This window comes from Psammomys obesus, unplaced genomic scaffold (assembly GCF_907164565.1).
Source record: "Psammomys obesus unplaced genomic scaffold, mPsaObe1.curated_primary_1811, whole genome shotgun sequence".
Classification (NCBI taxonomy): domain Eukaryota; kingdom Metazoa; phylum Chordata; class Mammalia; order Rodentia; family Muridae; genus Psammomys; species Psammomys obesus.
Window position 1 is genome coordinate 11499077 of NW_026596101.1, and position 15466 is coordinate 11514542.

General features: G+C 41.3%; 1 protein-coding gene across 1 annotated transcript in view; it reads left to right on the forward strand.

Annotated features, from left to right (window-relative positions):
- Window positions 1-748: 748 nt before the first annotated feature.
- Cntn3 (contactin 3) overlaps window positions 749-15466 on the forward strand; it is a 394581-nt gene continuing 379863 nt past the window's right edge. The window contains exon 1 of the mRNA XM_055628433.1: window positions 749-780. The gene's annotated coding sequence lies outside the window, so the exon portion shown is untranslated. The remainder of the gene's footprint in view (window positions 781-15466) is intronic.

Below are 15466 nucleotides of genomic sequence, written 5' to 3' on the forward strand. Positions count from 1 at the left end.
CCCCCCCCCCCCCCCCCCCCCCCCCCCCGTCAGTCCATCCATCTGTAACGTGTCTACAGCGAAACCTTCATGGTTACGGGTTTTGACGATAAAACTGGCAATTTTGCGCACTTGTGTGAGCTCAGCTGCAAGAGGGTTCCTGAGAACTGAAATCCCTGCCCTTAAAAATCGGTGCTACCCAGACGCCGGCTGCGAGGCAGGAGGCCACCCAGCGGTGACACCCTGACCGCCGCCCATCTCTCTCCGCGGGGACCCTACCGAGGCCGGACACAAGCAGACCCAGACGGCCCGGGCTCGAGCAGCGAATGGCAGCGGCGGCGGCGGCGGCGGCGGCGGCGGGGCGCAGAGGCTCGGGGAGGTGGGTGGTGGTGCGAGCAGCGTGAGGCGCGGGACCCCGTTGGCTGCGCCGCCTGGCTCTCCGCCCCTTTCTCCCAGCCTGTGTCCCCTCCCTCCGTCCCTCCAGTGCTAGCGCGGGAGCAGGAGTCCCAGCCCGAGCGGCGGAGGCGCACGCAGCGCTCCTTCGGCGCCTGCAGCAGCCACAGCAGCCTGGCGCGCGGTGGCGCCGGCGGTGGCGGCGGCGGCGGCGGCGGGAGGGTGGGCGCCGCGGGTCGGACTTGGAACTGCGCGGAGTCTTGCAGAAGAGCGCGGACGGGGGCGCTGCGGCGAAGGCGGCGGCTCGCACCGGAGCGCACGGCAGCCCCCCGGGCCAGCCAGCGGCGGCGGCGGCGGCGCCGGCGGGCAGGCCGGCGGGGCGGGCGCCTTGCAAGCTGGTGCATCTAGGTAAGTCGGGGTTGTCCACTTGCTCACTGCAGCCTTGGCACGGCTGTGAACCACCCGCCTGGGAAACTTTACCCACTGGCTTTAGGGCTCCCTGGCCACGAAAGTTTGTTTGCATGGGAGACGCACCTGCTGGGTGGAGAGTAAAAAGATGCTTCTCCCAGTCTGTTTGCCAGGGGACATGATTTCCCTGCTCGGGGACTGGGATTGATTTTGGGATGGGGCGCCTTCTCCGGCTGAGTTGCTGGAAAAAAAAAAAAAAAAGCAACCTGCTGTCTTGTCTTTAAAAGCAGCCAGTTTGGACACTGAAAGTTGGAAAAAAAAAAAAAAAGTTGGGAACCCTGGGGGTGCTGAGAGAGAATCCGAGTTAAGAATGAGATGCGTTTTCTCCCTGGAGCTGTGGTCCTGACTCCCAGACCTGTGCAAGACAGGGTGTAGGATGTATGTTAGCCCCTCAATTTTGCAGGCTGCGGTTTCCTTTCACTTCGAAATCGGGCAGCTTTGAGTGGAATCCCTGGTAGATTTGTTCTTACGGACTGTAGGTAGAGTTCTGGGGTCGTGACTTAAAGAGCTGGCGGGATCTCCTGATGGTGTATTCTCAGAAATCCCGCCAAGCTTTTGCTAGAATACCAGAAGCGGAAAACCAGGAAGTGCTAACCAGGAACTTGGGTCAGACAGGCTCAGCACCTCATAGATGGATGGTTCCCTACTTCTGATGGCGTGAAACGCAAGGCTTGGGCTCTGCTTGTGCAGAGCTCCGCTCAGCAAGGGCTCACCGATCTCTGGGTCCTTGCGATCCCTTATGGATTTACCAGAAGGTGCACTCAGAGGAATGACAAAAAACAAACAAACAAAAAAAAAAAAAAAAAAAAAAAAAAACAAGGGTGCTGGCTCTGGTGAGGACAAGCAAGCCCGCATTCAGAAGGGGTTGGTTGCAGAGAGCCCTCGGAAAGGAGACAGGTTGACAGTTTCCTAACCCCAACTCAGTATGTACGGCAGCATAGCTACAGAAAGAACCGGCCTGCGACGTGTGTGGTGCCGCAGGGTGGCCAGATACCCCAGCTTCATATGGCAAGTAGGTCAATCCAAAAAGAATTTCAAAATGAATAAGCAGGAATAACTAAACACACACGCACAATACAGGAGGATTTGTGCTATGGATTTCTGTCTACTCCCACAGAGATGAATATCACACTAGCTGAGAAAAAAAAAAGTCTGATCTGTAAATAGATTAAAAACGAGAATTAATGAAAAACACTTAGTCACAGCGCCTCAGATCTGGACTGACAGGGGGAATATTTGCCTTTCAAGGAGCTATTATATCTCAATAGCAAGTCAGACTTGTTACTTAAGTCTTGCAGCACTGGCTGTGTTTACCAGCACTAACCCGACTTTGGCTGCATCCTGGTGGACGATTTAACCCTTTGTGTTGCGATTCCTTGTAACTAGAAGGAAGAAGCTTGCAGGTTAAGAACCACATAACTTAGTGTAACATTTGCAGAGCGCCGAATATTTGCATGTCACCATAGGACAGGTTCTTGCAAATGTTCATAAAAGATGTTCGTTGGGACTGAACCCGTGGGAAATGCAGAGATCTCTGCAGGCACGGACTCTGTGGGGTCAGGGTCTCTGAAGGCTTGCTTGACCTCTGTTGAGAGTCCACAACACGTGGTTTGAAGGAGGTCGCTACTCCAGCAAATTGCTGAGCACTTTTGTCAGCTACTGGTGAAGTGTCATGCAAACCCGTGTTTCTCCCTGTGTAAAGGTGGATAGTAGGGACACTGAGGAGGTAATTGATTTGCAGGCTAATAGAATCAGGCAGTGGCCATCTCTGACAATGGCATTCAGCTCCATATCCTCCTGTCTGTCCTGGTGTCACAACTGTTTGCCTAAAGCTGTGAAGGCATTTGGTCCATTTCTCCAGAAGAATTCTAACTTTTAAATACCCTTCAGAACTCAAGCGGACAGCCCAAGTATTTCTTAAAATAGCAACAAAATGTTTGATAGAACCAAAGTGCAAAGCAATTACAAGTAGAGCAAAGATTAGCTGCAGACAGTAAGCTGTAGCCTTTCAGTTGCTGATTTATCTTCAATTTTTTTCTCTGTCATATTTCATGTACGCCTAGTTATTATAAACGAATAGCCTCTTCAATCTGCTAGCAAAATATGCATCTCTCCCATTTATAAGTGCCAAATTCCCTCTCACTCATTCAATGCACATCTTCTGGTTTTGTTTTTACTACATAATTTAAGTGTCCAACTTGAAGTTCTCATTAACTTCTAATATGTTTTACACGGAAACAGTATATAGCTATAATTGGCCCATTCAGACTGCCAGATCTGTATATCACTGTATTGTGGCAGGACCACAGAACAGAGATGCTCTTACTGCTTCCACATTTTCTTATTTCTCAATCACCATCAAGTGTTCATAGCAGCAAAGGGTTACTTGTGTGCAGTAGGAATTAGGGAGTTGGCAGTGGACTCTGTTGCTGTGTGTTGACCAGACGTCTATATGTAAACTGTTTTATTTTCGCCATTTATTTTTTTCATTGAAAATGAACAGATGTAAGATACTTTAATATATAGTGTGTGTATAAACATGATGCATGTGTGTAGTAAAATTGCTAGCCTTGGTGGATGGTTTCTTATGCTTCATAGTCATGCCTTGGATAGCATCAGTTTCGAAAAGTAACAAGAATATGGACAGTTTAAGAATTTCTTTGAAACTGAGAGCTGATGACTTTTTGTTTCAGATCTAGAAGGAGCAATGGCACTAAGTGGCTTCTGGTTTACCATGACCCCCTCCATGCCCCACCCCAAGCTCCTGTGTTTTTATACTCAGTGGGAACATATCTTGGAAAATTTCTTTCTGTAGAAATGCGCTCCCTGCTGAAGCTTAGTATGCCAAGTTTCAATTGGAGTACATTTTTATTTTCCTCCTTTTATGTACATGTTATAAACAAGAAATAAGGTTTGGTAATGGAAGTGCTGGCAGAACTTTATAGCATTTCAAACAGCTCTGCTACTTGGAATGTAAATGTTTGTAGAATCTTTACTGTTCAAGAAGCTGCCTTGCAAAAAGTGAGAGAAAAAAAGACTACTGATTTGTTAAGTAGGATAAGACAATTCAGAAGGTATGCATATTCCTCATTGCAGACATATTGGCATTTGGAAAAATAGATTATATCTGTTACAGCAATTCCACTGCATTCTCTTAGGTGCTGTTAGAACTCAGACTGTAAATTTTCTCTTCTAAAACAGAACAATTTTCTCCCGTTTATTTTCTAAGTCACTTGACTTTGATTATCTTTTAAATGTTAAGACATGAAATCCTATGCAACCATCCTATTTTGATTACCTTACTGATAAATTAGCTTGGTGATATATTATTTTAATAGAATAAAGGATTCTTATGGCTGTTACTTTACTTCAGATATTCCTGCCTGGTGAAACGGGAGCAAAAGTGTGCTTCAAGCCCTTTGATTTTGGACTGAGAACTATTTCTCTAATCTGCCTGCCTTCTTCCATATCTACCTGTATCATCCTACTCCAGATCACTGACTTCTCCTCTAGGGCTACTATATCAGCTTCTCTGTCTCTTTTTCAAACTTGTTCCTCTATATCATTCTACCCAGCTGGAGCAAACATACATACATACATATATATACACACACACATACATACATATGTACATGCATACATACATAAGTTAAATTGCTACTCCTCTATACATAATGTTTAAATGCTTTCTGTTTGCACTGCAAATAAAATGAAACTACTAAACATCAACTGCAGAGCTATGTAGATTGTAAGGACTTAAACTTTGGGAGCAAGAAAATCTTGAGTGACTTTCAGTTGTTCATCTTTCTTCACCACTTTCCCAGCTTTGGAATGATCGTGTGCTTTTATTTTAGGGAAGTGCTCATTCGAAAACACATGTGTATATATAGACCTATGGAGTTTCGATTGCTGACCAACCCTTAGGTCACAGTTTCGACACCGTGGACTCCCTGAGGGCTTTCTGGTTATGTTTCTAATATATGCTGGGAATCCTCTCTAGACCCTGTATGTTTGTTTCCCCCGCAGCATTTCCCGTCCCATGGAAGTGTCCATCTCTTTGCCTGATTGCTTTTGTTCTCTGTACTTCTTACAGTATGTCACTCACATTGGTGCTTGACAAACCCATGAGCACTGTGATTTGGGGATGGTGAGTTTGCAGCCTATGCCTGAAGCATCTCTGTGACCAAAGGTCACACAGTGCTCAGCAGAAGTCTGCCATTGATGTTTGTAGTGCTCTTCCTGTCTCACTGATACAATACCTAAGGTCTCTTGGATATCTGCTATTTCAAACTCATCACGTGCAAGTAGAGTTTATTATTTTTGGCTTGGGTGATCAGCTTGGGTGATCCCTTCTCTCCTTGTTTTTGTCATAGTCAGCTACCTAGGTGTCCTCAGTATGCTGTTGAGCCATCTGCTTGCTGTCTTTGTTCTAGTAACCATCAATAGAATGCAAACAGAGCATTCTGTGTTTTTGTGTTACTTTGTGTTAGGCCAAGATCGAAACACTTCTACCTTTGTGCCTGGCACCAAAATGCACTTGATTAGGAAGTAATCTCCTCCACACCTGGTCTGTCTGATCAGTGGAGCTGTGTTAAGTCATGAATGCAAGGACTTAGGTCACTGGGTACCTCCCTGCTGAGATGAAAGAGAAAACTGTTGTTGATATGGCCTACTGTCTTACAACTTCTTAATGTTAATTCCATCCTAGCTGCAAGGGGACTTCTTAAACTTTTCTCAGAACTTAAGTCTTTTTTGCGTCTTGTTCCTTCTGTGTGTCTAAAACAGATTGGGCTTCCAGTTGCTGTACTTATCTCCGGGGTCAGAATGGATTCTTCGGGAAAGCCTTTGCTTCTAGCCCTTCCATCATTGATGCTGACCCATCTGGTCTCCTATTTCATCCGCGCCCTGAAAAACTACTTAGATTTCTGCTCTCAGGCATTCTTAAAAAGGACTTAGTTTTAAGGAAGATGGATTAGATTTTAGTATTGTAAAATTGTTTAATATCTTCCTTTTCTAGTACAATGGAGCAACATATCCATATTAGGAATTTGTTAAATATCTATATAATGAAAGTCTACCCTCTTTTATTGGCGTGAAGTTCTGCTATAGTTATATGGGGCTGCCTGAAGTCATTTAGGTATATATTCGTAAGATTTTTAATGTATGCAGGTTTTGAGTGATAGGTCATGGGTTGACAACAAATGATATGACTAGAATTTAGACAAGCCTGTGACAGCTGGGTGGTGGTGGCTGTAGTGTCTTTAATCCCAGCACTTAGGAGGCAGAAGCAGGTGGATCTTTAAGTTTGAGGCCAACCTGATCTGCAAAGTAAGTTCTAGGGTTGCCGGAGCTATACAGAAAAAAAAAAACAAAAACAAACAAACAAAACAAAACAAAAACTTGTCTCAAAACAAAACACAAAAAAAGTAACTAAGAAAGAAAAGAAAATCCTATGACAAATAGAATTCTCTTTAAAGGAAGGCTAAGCTATAGATTCTAAGTGTTGGGTGTTGGTTTTAATATAATAATGAGAAGATTATAGTGGATTGATGTAATTCAAGAGTCTCATATTCATCATGTTATTTTCATAAAAACGTGAACATCTGCAATAAACAAGTAAATGACCGACTCACAGCAAATCAAAAGCATGTCTTGCTAAATTGTAAACGATTATTTTGGAATGAGTGGAGGCTTTGTGGGTATTAGTTGCTTCATCACTCACCCATTCAAGGGTAGCCCTGCATCCTACAGAAAGGCCACCAGTCATTTCTCACCCACTCCTGCATGTTTGTGTGTACTTGTACGTGAGAGGCCAGAGGTCAGTGTATTCCTCAACTGCTCCCCTTATGGGCAGCTTCAAGATGAAAGGCATTTTTTGAGCCATGGTGTCTCTCTGAAACTGGAGCTCACAGATTTGGGTAGGCTGGTTGGCTAGCAAGCTCCCAGGATCCTGGTGTCTTTGCCTAACCCAGAGCTGGGTTTATGCACATATGCCTTTCTGGTTGGCTTTTATATGACTGCTGAGAATCTAGCGCTTTGCCCACTGAACTGGCTCTCCAGCTCTTGTTTTCTCCCTACAGAAGCATGTTCTTGCCCTGCTGAGTTCACAGATATTCCACAGTCCCTCTAAGATTTTCTGAATCATCTCTGGGCCAAAGCTCCTCAATCTGTATTTTAACTTAAATGTTTTAAATAATTATAAGACAAGAGTAGTATATAAGAAAACATGAGTTGTGTCCATTTTTCACTCAGCTTTCTCACACGGTTGCTGTTAACCAGACTATAGACACCATTCAGTTTTCACCATTTTAAAAGCCTGGTCTCGAGGGTAGCATTCTGTCTCAGGTACGGATTCTTATATATAAAAATTTGATTTAAACAGCAAATCTCTCAAGGGACAGCATTTCCATGTTAGCAGTCACTGTTATATATCTTTGCAAATGTCTTCTAGGTTTGGAATAGTCTATTTCCGTATATCTTTTCTGTGGAAATATTTCTGGTTCTTAAATTTCATGAATTCTCTCACCTTGAAGCTGCAGGATGTAAGAGTAACCGTGGAAATGAAAACTGCAAGAATTTTACCAACCTGGACATGACATTTGGTTAGTTCTCTGGGGTCATCAGAGTGTGAATCTGTGTTGATTTCCCAAAATACATTTGCAAAGTTCTACAGGTAAAAACAAAAAACAAAAAACAAAAAACAACCACTTGTTTTTATGTTCAGACTTGGATAGGTAGGTTTTTCATGCCGCCAAATCTAAAATCAAACCGAATCTCCCTCTGCGTGTTCTTACAGGATTGCAGTCCATTTTTATTTCTTACATGGAAATAAGCACGCTCTAAAATAACTTAGCACATTGCAGAAGATGGTAATGACACTTTTCAGGCAATTAAAATCAACCGAACAATATAGCTAGTGATCTAATCTGATGTATGTCGCGCACTCTGCCTGGCCCCATCCCTGAATGTAAAGCAGCAGAGTAGCTGATTACCAGGCATCGGCCCTAATTCTGGTGAATATTTGAGAGCTGTGGAATACAGATAAGGCAAATTTGATCCAGAGTGGGGTGCACATGACAACACTTTCTCCCCTCGCCTCTTATCCCCTCTGACTATAGAAACACTTCCATTTTGTATGTATTAGGCGACTTGAGTCATTCTTCTCTGGCTCTCAGTAAATATTTGCTAGGGTTCCTTTTTACTTTACATGCAGCTACCCGAATGCTTTGTGCATAACTACATGGTTTTGAAACTTGACCACCAAAGATTCTCCTTCTTGCCCCATTAATTAAAAATGTTCTCTTGTGCCATGTAAAGATAAGTATGTTCACATTCAGTATTAATTTATTCGGCTATTGAATCAGTTTTTAGGAGCTTTTTCTTCTCTTCAGTCATTTTGACAGTGTGTAATGGCATTATTGGTTTTGAAAATAACAGAACACTCAATATGTGAGTTTTGTTGTGTCTTGAAACCAATCACACATGGTGTGAAGATGCTTTTGAGTACAGTGTATATTTCCATCTGATGGAAATTTTTGGAATATAAGGCTTGTCTCCTTTTAATTGAACAGTATAATTGTTGCTGAGAGCCTTGAATAATACCTTTTGTTTTTGACCTCTGACTCCTGACTTTTGACTTTTTCAAATCTTAGAACATAATTATTTTCTTGTTATTTTTCTTTCTTCTTAGTTTAGTGTTGGTCTTCTGATGCCTGCCACACTATTTCATACTCACAAACCAATGCATGTCCGTGTACATACAAACAGTGCTCAAGCTAGAGATAAGAGTGAGCTTACCGTAACTCCAAATCATAAAAAAAATTTAAAGTAAGATATACAGACTTTTTAAACTGTTCAGTCAGAAGAGATTCAAATCAAAGGATGGGGTGACATCTTGGATTATTTCAGGATTCACACATCTCCATGATTTTTAAAGTGAGTCAACTAATTATTTTTTCTCTTCTCCAGCTTACTCTCCCCTTCATTTCCATGTTTAGCTTTTCTTACTTTAGGGTCAAATTTAAGATTGTGCCTTCTGTACTGACCAGCTAGGGTGTCACTGCTTTCAGTTATCCCTTATTGAACATATTTCATGTTTTCACGGCCTTTATGGTGGGGAAGAACAGAAAGGCAATTTTTAATGTCTGTCTTCAGAGAAGCATACATTCAGCAAACCGTGAAATGCAGAGCAGCTTGGTGGCAGACTGCTTCTAAGGACAGAGCAGGTAAAACTTTCTCTAGCCTTTGCATGATGGAGTGTCTGAGAAGCACCTTGTGAATTCTTCACCTTCAGGTCCCAAGAGATCAGGTAGTTCCTGTTCACAGTAACTTTCTACTTTGAGTCACCTTGTAAGGGGCCTTGATAATCCTATCATAGTCTGCCAATAGGCAGCAGATAGTCAGAACCCTTAGTCGTTAGCATGAGGCCATCTACCACACCTGAGCAGTCAGGTGACTAGGTAGCAGCACAGCCAGCAATCATGGTGCTTTGCTGAGCACTGGTTGCATCTAGAATCAGCAGAAAATATGGTTATTTAAACCTCTAAGTTTGGGGGATATTTTAGACAGCAGCAATACATATAAACACCTTATTTGAAAGTTTTATTTTATAAATTTTATAAGTTTTATTTTATAAATTTTCTGAAAAAAGTATATATTTATCAACAGCTTGTTGATGTGAAAATATACACAGTAATGAATAAATTAAAGTAATTAGCATAAATATTAGGTTATACATATTTTGTGGTGAGAATACTTAAAATCTAGTAATTTTTAAGTGTACATTGGATTGTTTTTAAAAAGTTGCTGTATCTTTTTAGGAGCTCCACAAAGAGACCAACAGAGCCAAAAAATCTGGGTTCAGGGGATCCTGCAGAGACTGATGAATCAATCTAGGACCATGAATGGAGAGGACCTAGAACCCCTGCTAAAATGTATCCCATGGGCAGCTCAGTCTCCAAGTGGCTTTCCTAGTAAGGGGAACAAGGGCTATCTCTGACATGGACTCAGTGGCTGGCTCTTTGATCACCTCCCCCTGGTGAGGTGGCCTAACCATGCCACAGAGAAAGAGGATCCAGATAGTCCTGATGAGACCTGATGGGCTAGGATCAGATGGAAGAGGAGGAGGACCTCCCCTATCAGTGGACTAGGAGAGGGATGTGAAAGGGGAAGTGGGAGGGAGGGTGGGCTTGGAAAGAGATGAGGGAAGGGGCTAGAGCCAGACACAAAGTGAACACATTGTAATAAACAATAATAAAGAAAAAAAAAATCCAAAAGTTGCTATATCTTAAATTGATTTCTTAAAGTCATTCTTCCTGTCCAATTGAAATTCTTTGTCTTTTGACAAATGTCTTCCCCGGCTCTACTCAGTGTCTGGTGACCACACTCTACTTCTGTGAGTTTAACATTATTTACTGCTATATAGAAGAGAGATCAAGTGGTTTTTCACTTCCTGTGCCAGGCCGTTCTCACCTAATATAAATAGCTTCCAATTTCACACATACTCTTGCAAAGACACAATTTTCTTCACTTTAAGGCTAATAGTGTGTGTGTGTGTGTGTGTGTGTGTGTGTGTGTGTGTGTGTGTCCATCCATCAAAATATGGACGTCAGGGATGATCCCATGCCTTGACTATTGTGAATAACACTATAAAGAAGGGTGCAAGTGCCTCTTTAATATACCAATTTCCTTTCACACACTCACTTGTTTCAATATGTGTGTGTATACACACATAACATGTGCACAGTAGTGGTGGTAATTGTATTTTTGAGGACCACCCATACTTTTTTCCACAGTGGTGGAGTTAATTTATGTCTCCACCTGTGGTGAGTAAGGCATCTCCTTTACCTATCTCCTCACTAGCTCTAGTCTTCTTTAGCTCATGTATCCTTTATAACAAGCAACAGGATATGCTTAGCTTGCAGAGACGTGTTCTATATGCCAAACATGCTGTTCTTGGTCATTGACTTGTGTTTTTCTGTGAAATGATCATTCAGATTTGTTGTTAATTTTAAGTCATCAACTTCTTTTCTTGTTATTCAGGTCTTAATTTTCTCTTTTTTTTTTTTTGTATTAACCCTCAACAGACTTAAGATTTACAGATCTTATTTCCATTTTTGTACATTATTACTTAACTCTTTTAAAGAGTTTTTTTTGGGGGAGGGCTGTACAGATTTTTTTTTTTAACTTGATGTGTTCTCCTTTTACTCTTTTTCAGGTCGTATAGAGATAAATTGTTGTGCAGCCCACCATGACTGAGGTTTTCTCCTGGGTTTCCTGTTTTTGGTCTTAGGATTGAGTCCTTGATTCATTTTGAATTGACCATTGGGGTCTAATTTCATTATCATGTGGGTAAATGTCCAGGCACATCAAATCAAAATGGTTGAGTCTGAGATTATCACTTTATGGCTGGGTATTTTTAGACATTTTTGTTGGAAATTGAGTGTTTGTAAGTGTTTGGATCAATTCTGTGCTTTCTTATCAATGTAGCCTTTCTCTTTGTGGGTTTTTATACAAGTACCATGGTATTTTTTATTTCTGAAGGATATCTTTAAAGCCAAGTAGTTTGATACTTTCAGCTCTGTTCTTTGTGCTTAAGACTGCTTTGGCTATTTGGGGGGGGGGGGGGAATCTTTTGTGGTTTTCCAAAAATTTGATGATCTAAATTTTTATGGAAAACTTCATTGTGCCATGTTGATAAACATTGTTTGGATTCTATGGACTAATTTGCATAGTTTACTTTTTAGTATTATTATTCTTCATATTTAATAATACTTTTACAACCTATAGGATTTAATATCTTTCTGTTTCTTTTTTTTTCTTTTTCTTATTTCAGTCATATGATGGTATTTATGGTACTTTTGAGGGATATAAATAAATATCAGTTTATTTGATATTACACCTCTTCCTGTTTTGTGAATAGTCTGTTTTGGTTTTGGTAGCATACAACTGAAAGTTTCAGGGCCTTTCAACAGCAAGCATGACCCACAGTTTTGTGTTAGAGCTATGGGTCTTTTGAGGGTGGCATAACTTCCTTCCAAGCTGTGGATGAATTGTATGCCTCCTCTGTATGGCTTCACTTTCTGGAATCCCGGTTGAAGTTACTTTTCTGTAGTGGGTGCTATCATCCTCCATTTAGAAACGCTAACGTAAGACCAGTGTTACTGTGCCATGCCTCAAATACCATCTGCTGGTTGCTCACAGTCTTGAGAATTTCTCATTGCCTTAGGGAACTTTCTCAGTGGGACACAGGGGTAGGGGGTAGGGGGCAACAAGGTGTTACACATTGATGGTGTCCTTTGGTCAATGGAAGCTTGGACACAATAGCCAGTTTTGCCTCAATTTGGACAGAATGAATTGAATGGTCATACCAGCCCTTGGATGTTCTACTTAAAATGCTTTAAACTTCATCCGCCTGCGCCCTTTCATACTTCTAGTTCCCTATGCTTCTTTCAGTTGTTCCTTATAAATGCTTCTAATTCTCAACTTTCCCCTCTGCAGCTTTTTTTTTTTTTTTTTTTTTTTTGATTACAGCATTGGTCTCTTCGGAACTCACTATTAGGAGTCCCTCTCATCCGGGATGTGTTAGTCTCACTGCAAAAGGCAGAAGCCTATGAGGCTTAGCTAAGTCTTGCAACAGGAAGCTTGGATTAGAAATAGTTGTGTATGAGGCGTGCAGAGACAATAAAAGTGAAAAAGGGTGAGTATTTCTAGAGATCAATAAAGTCTTGTAGATTGTACTCCCGAGTCTTACATACACTAAGCACACTCCTAGGCACATGCACAAACAACACATTTACCCACCCCATCTCAGTCTGCTGTATGCTGCGAAAAGTAGCGTATGATACTGGGTGATTATCGGTACAAAGGTTTTCTTAGGGTAACAGTTGCCTAAAAAGTAGCAATTAACTCAAGGTTAAAGACACTTCTTCATCTGTAGGACTCTGCCCCTGTACATACCAGGGCCCACCTCAGAGGACTGATGTATTGGATTTTATAACATATTTTGAGGCAACAGAGCCTGACTGTTATTTCTAGACCCCAGAGCTCTCATCATGTCAACAGGCTACAAATCTTATGGTTTTACTATAGATTCTACATCCAATGGTAGATTTTTTTTTTTTTTTTAGGAAAAAAAAGCCAATATAAATCATTACTAGTGAATCAAAGTTTCACTCTTTAATTAAAAAGAGTGGAGACGGACATGAGGATGGTTCAAGGGAGAGTAGTGGGAGGGGCTGGAGGGAGGAAAAGAAGGGAAGAAAGTGATACAATTCTATTTCAATTGAAACATCATTAAAAAAGCACCAAGCCTCACTGTGTTGCTTGGGCTAACAGAAGATTCAGGAACCTCTGCACTCTACCTGCCAAAGAGCTGACAATATAGACCTGTGCCTCTATGCCTATCTTCTAGGAATTAAAGCTTCTGCTGCATTTTTGAATGTGTGTCACACACTGCAAAACTGCATGGGTTATAGAATCAACAGATCACAATCTACCTTTAGGATTTCATTATTACCTCTATTATTCTACACATAAAACAAATCCACAAATGTTGGTAGCTTAATATGAGAAATGTATGTGGCTCTTTTTCTATTGCCTGTGGATGGCTCTGCTGAACTCAGGCTTAATCATGTTTTCATGAGTCAATTGGGGTGTGACAGGACTGGTTTAATTTGGTTAAGCTGTAGATGGGGCTGGCATGGTCGTTTTCACCTGTCTTTGATCTACGGATGAAGCAGTTCTCTGATGAAAATTGTTTTCATAACATTTACAAAGACAAAAGTGCAAATGGTATAGATCTTTTTATCTTGCTTGCCACAAGAATTTTATCGCTTTTCACCCATTCTGTTGACCATGAAAAGAAACATGACTAAACCCTAACTCAGGAATGGAGAATGATCTCTTTTATGTGGGAAGAACTATAAAAACATGTGGCTAAGGATGCAAATATAGGAAGGGATGAAGAATTTAGGCCAATAATGCAATTTGCCATGCCACTAAACCTCATGCCCATTAAGCATTATAAATGACCCCTAGATTTTAGTTGCCTTTCAAATTAGAGACAGGAAATGCAAAATGCCACTTTGTTGCCCATGAATGAATTATTACTGCTTAATTGCTTCCTAAGTAAAGGAGACATATGCATGAAGGAAAACACATGTTGGAAGCTCTCAGAGACCAATGGATCCCATTACAACTGACTTCTTTCTTTTATTGTAACAAATAGTGTGTTTCTTAGCAGTAATATGTATACTACTTAATATAGGCAAACTGCCTACCACTTAATAGTGTATATGCCTAGTTTTTATGTGGGTGCCGGGGATCTTAACTCATGTCCTCATGCTTGTACAGCAAACACTTTACCCACCAACTCATAATCTCAGGCCCTGCTTTCCTTTACTTTGTCCCTGTTATATTTATATTTAGTATCTTTTAAAATCGTTTTCTTTTATTAATTTTTAAAATTAATTTATTTTTATTGATTACAGTTTGTTCACTTTGTATCCCAGCTGTAGCCCCCTGCCTCATCCCCAAGGATGAGGAGCTATAGCCTCCTCCCCTCCCCCTCCCCCAGTCCACTGATAGGGGAGGTCCACTGGGGAAGTCCTTACATTTGTACCTCACAGCTCTCCCATTTGTACCTATTTTTTTAAAGACTCGGTTTTCTCTCTCAGAACTTTTTAGCCACTGCTGTAGTGTAGATAGGTTTATTCTCCTGTTGGCATGATTACTGTTCTGGAATGTTGGGGGAGAGTATGGTTCTCAACTGCCCCGTCCATGGAGAGGATCGGTTTGGTTTGCTTTGGCTAATGCATTGTGAGCATTCCGTATGGAGTCTCTTCCTATTGTGGGTGCTTGGTTTCTTTTCTTATATAATGCTGTGTCTGGTGAAGCCAAGCTTGACACAGAAGGACTGTGAGCCTTGGTCCTAGGTGGCTTCCAGGAGCAGAATCCTTCACCAACTCTCTGCGAACACGAAAACAAGCAAGACTAATGCCATTTTTTTCTGGTCAAAGAAATTCTTTAGGATTTTAGTTCCCTCAACCCTAAGTTGTGCACTGGCATACATGTCTACCCTGTGGCCCACAGGTTACACACATTCCGGGATAACCATACACACAGCATAACATGTTTGTAGGTGTCGTCATCACATAAATTGTTAAAGTATTAGGGACTCCTGCTACAGTGTCCATAACACCTCAGTTTTAAAGCATACACACACACACACATATATATATATACACACATATATACATACATATATATGTGTATATGTATATATGTATTTTGTATATTATGTTATCTTTGCCTTTTACTTCCCTATGTGCCAACTCTATATCATATAATTTCCCCGAGCACTGGTTACCTGTGTTAGGTACACTAAGGTCTTACTAGGTTCTCCACACCTATATCATGCATAAATAATCATGTATTAAGTGGTTGGTATCGTTATATGATACTGCATTATCATTATTTTATCTTATAGGCTAGTGTATAATGAGTCCATTATGGAGTGCTTTTCCTTTATAGATGAATGTGCATTGCTGTAATGTATGTTATATTGGTAAATTGTAAACGTGCTTCTCATCGAATACTGACCTTGAGAGGAAGATGAGTCCCTTAG